The sequence below is a fragment of the Haemaphysalis longicornis genome, unplaced genomic scaffold, assembly GCF_048455015.1.
Source record: "Haemaphysalis longicornis isolate Haplotype H1 unplaced genomic scaffold, Haemaphysalis longicornis Haplotype H1 scaffold_3, whole genome shotgun sequence".
In the NCBI taxonomy this organism is placed as follows: domain Eukaryota; kingdom Metazoa; phylum Arthropoda; class Arachnida; order Ixodida; family Ixodidae; genus Haemaphysalis; species Haemaphysalis longicornis.
The window spans coordinates 220,336,607-220,340,618 of record NW_027526335.1 but is presented as its reverse complement, the minus strand read 5'-3'; the positions used below and the strand labels follow the sequence as shown (position 1 = coordinate 220,340,618).

General features: G+C 47.4%; 1 non-coding gene across 1 annotated transcript; it reads right to left on the bottom strand.

Moving 5' to 3' along the window:
- Positions 1–719: 719 nt before the first annotated feature.
- On the bottom strand, positions 720–791 carry Trnad-guc (transfer RNA aspartic acid (anticodon GUC)). Its single transcript has one exon. It is a non-coding gene; the product is annotated as a tRNA-Asp (tRNA).
- Positions 792–4,012: the final 3,221 nt, after the last annotated feature.

Sequence of the window (4,012 nt, the reverse complement as noted above, 5' to 3'; positions counted from 1 at the left end):
GACCGAACCCCGGTCTACCGCGTGACAGGCGCTAATACTGGCCACCATACCAACGAGGAGAGATGAATGGGAAGAGCGTAGAGATCGCCCAACTCTACTCTACTGTTACTTAACAGAGGAAGAAAAAGAAAGCACTCCCCGTCGGGGAATCGATCCAGAGTCTCCCGCGTGACAGGCGGGGTAACTGGCCACTATACTAACGAGGACAGATGAATGGAAAGAGCGTAGAGATCGCCAAACTCTACTCTACTATTACTTAGAGGGAAAAGTGAAATAAAACACTCCCCGTCAGGGAATCGAACCCCGGTCTCCCGAGTGACCGGCGGGGATACTGGCCACTATACTAACGAGGAGAGATGAATAGGAAGAGCGTAGAGGTCGCCAAACTCTACTCTACTATTACTTACCAGAAAAAGAAAAAGAAAACACTCCCTGTCGGACCGAACCCCGGTCTACCGCGTGACAGGCGCTAATACTGGCCACCATACCAACGAGGAGAGATGAATGGGAAGAGCGTAGAGATCGCCCAACTCTACTCTACTGTTACTTAACAGAGGAAGAAAAAGAAAGCACTCCCCGTCGGGGAACCGAACCCCGGTCTCCCGCGAGACAGGAGGGGACACTGGCCACTATACCAACGAGGAGAGATGAATGGGAAGAGCGTAGAGGTCGCCAAACTCTACTCTACTATTACTTACCTGAAAAAGTATAAGAAAACACTCCCCGTCGGGGAATCGAACCCCGGTCTCCCGCGTGACAGGCGGGGATACTCGCCACTATACTAACGAGGAAAGATGATTGGGCAGAGCGTAGAGATCGCCAAACTCTACTCTAGTATTACGTACCTGAAAAAAATTCCCCGCATTTTCCCGAGGGGAAGAATGTGAAAGTGCGAATGCACGAGTTGAATTTGCGCGGTTCGGTAATGTTCGCGAAAGAGAGATCTCACACACACACAACTACACAGAAAGAAAGATGCATTTATTCACAGACACCTATTTGTGTTGTCGTTGTACTTGATTGCTAGAGCGGATCTCAGCTTTGAAATTTCGTGTCAGTACTCCTTTAAGCAGGTGCATTAGCCCTCCTCACGCCCGATTCTTGGCCAATCCCCCACGTGGGTATGTGCCATGTCAGCGGCCAGGCAGCGCGCGCCCATCTCCCCCGTTGCCAAGGAAGACGAGAAGATTCCTGGCCAATGCCCCACGTGGGTATGTGCTATGTCAGCGGCCAGGCTGCGCGCGCCCATCTCCACGTGCGCAGACATCGCCGGTGGACGCAGGTTCAGGGTTGCTTAAGAAGTGCATTGCACTTAAAAGAAAAAGAAAACACTCCCCGTCGGGGAATCGAACCCCAGTCTCCCACGTTTTTTTTTTTTTATTGCCTGGTTTGGGTCAATACATACATGCAAATCGTCGACAAAATTACACCACGTGAAAAAACACTAGCACATACTTTGCTAGTGTGTAAGGTTTAAAAAGGCGGTAGTCTCGCCACACTCTCCAGCACAGTCAACCACTCGGGTGGACTAGGCTCGGTTTTCAACACCTCTACTATGTAGCGGACATTTTCACAAAAATATTCCCTCCCTGGCCTCGCATCGACATCATTGTACCGACAGGCCATGCGAGCCTTCCATATACCGTGTAGGGCCAGTAACATTATGAAGTCGTATGGATCTTCACCTTCATTTTCTATGGCTAAAAACCGAATTCCATGACTATCCACAGGAAAATCTTTCTTTAAGGTACGCTGTAATACGTCCCATAGGAAGACCCCGTCCCAACAATCTATGAACACGTGTTCGATGGTCTCTGGTTTTTTGCATGGGAAGCAATCAGGGCCCCAAGGCACAAATAAACCTTTCTCAATCATCCAGGTTTTTACAGGTAGTACACCGACATGCAATTTAAAGAAAAACGATTTAACATAGCCAGGAGCTGGCATTCTTTTAACACGCCGAAGAACATCTTGTCCCGGCCCCACACGGTATAGGGACCTGACAGGCGGGGTAACTGGCCGCTATACTAACGAGGAGAGATGAATGGAAAGAGCATAGAGATCACCAAACTCTACTCTACTATTACTTACAGGAAAAAGTGAAGTAAAACACTCCCCGTCGGGGAATCGAACCCCGATCTCCCGCGCATGACAGGTGGGGATACTGGCCACTATACTAACGAGGAGAGACGGATAGAAAGAGCGTAGAGGTCACCAAACTCTACTCTACTATTACTTACCAGAAAAATAAAGAGAAAACACTCCCCGTCGCGGAATCGAACCCCGATCTCCCGCGTGACAGGCTGGGTTACTGGCCACTATACTAACGAGGAGAGATGGATGGCAAGAGCGTAGAGATGGCCAAACTCTACTCTACTATTACTTACCAGAAAAAGAAAAAGAAAACACTCCCCGTCGGGGAATCGAACCCCAGTCTCCCGCGTGACAGGCGGGGTAACTGGCCACTATACCAACGAGGATTTTTCATTATTATTATTGCACATTGAACAAACAGTCCCTACAATGTCTACAATGCTATTCTAAAACGCATCAGTGTCGGTTTAAAACCCGCTCACCGAACTTCGGTTTGCGAAAACTATTATAAACATCGAAAGAAGACAATTCCTCCAAAATGGGTAGCGACGTAAGCTCCGGGCACTGCATATTAATTACTTCCTTCAGCATACTGACATTCTGAGCAAAGTACTTGCTGACGGTCTTCGCGTCAGCATCAGAGTGGCGCACCGCCATACGACTCAGACAGATGGCGTGTAGGCCCAAAAGCTTTATCAGGTCATAGGGCACACTGTCATGTTTGTCTACGGGAATGAAACAGATTCCATGTGGTGTCACAGGCAAGTCTTTTTTCAGGGTACGCTGAAGAACGTCCCAAAAAAAGACGGCATCCCAGCAGTCTAGGAAAACGTGGTCTAATGTTTCGGGTTTTTTACACAAAAGACAAACTGTTGTCCATGGCACAAACAACCCTTTTTCAGCCATCCATGTTTTGACTAGAAGAGTTCCCGAATGAAGCTTAAAAAAGAATGTTTTCATACATGCTGGGACTGCCATCTTTATGATGCGACACAGTACATCTTGCCCTGGCCCAATGCGGTACATAGTTCTGTACAGCGGTACTGGAAAAAGAACATCTGTAAGATCTTCTGACAGACGTTTTCTTGAAACACTTGAAAGGTATTCAAGGGAAAACCTTACACAGAGGAATCTTAAAGATTCAACGGTTTCCTTCAGGTAACCTTTCAATGTGTAACGTTCATCAACACTGGAAACAACAAACTGCGGGAGTGAACCCACCACGACACTTTGTAGAAATGTGCGCAGAAAGGCATCACTCGCATCGCGAAGAAACATAAATCAGCTGACAAGTTGTCGCAAAAACAGGTGTGATAAGCGCACCCCTCCCGTTCGAACTTTACGAAAGAGATTCGTACGGCTGGTTCTTTCCCACTGGGAACCCCAGATGAATACAGCAAAAATACGGTGCATTTTCTGCACATTTACTCGCGAACAGTGTATTACTTCCATCACATACCATAGCTTTGCAGGAAGAACATGTTGCAGACAGTGGCACGAGCGAACATCGATAGGTTGCGGCCTCCCCACCTCGTTGCTTTTTCACGCAATCTTACTGCTTCTTCCTGCCAATGCTTGCTACTGTCTTGGTAGCACTCCAGCGGAGCGCCAAGATATCTTTTCGGTACCTGAAACCACTGGATGTTTTCAAAAAACTCTGGTTTGGTGGGCCATACTCCGTGCCACAGACCCGAACATTTTTCCCAATTTACAGCACTACAGGTTTATGCGCAGAAATCTTTTGTAATCTTTGTCACTTTTTGCACGCTCTCTTTATCTGTAACAAACACTGCCACGTCGTCCGCATAAGTCAACAACCGCACTTCACTTGAGTTCAAACTAAATCCCATAACTTCATTACTTTGGATTATTTTTAAACAAAAAGGCTCTAAAAACATGCTAAAAAGGAGTGGCGACA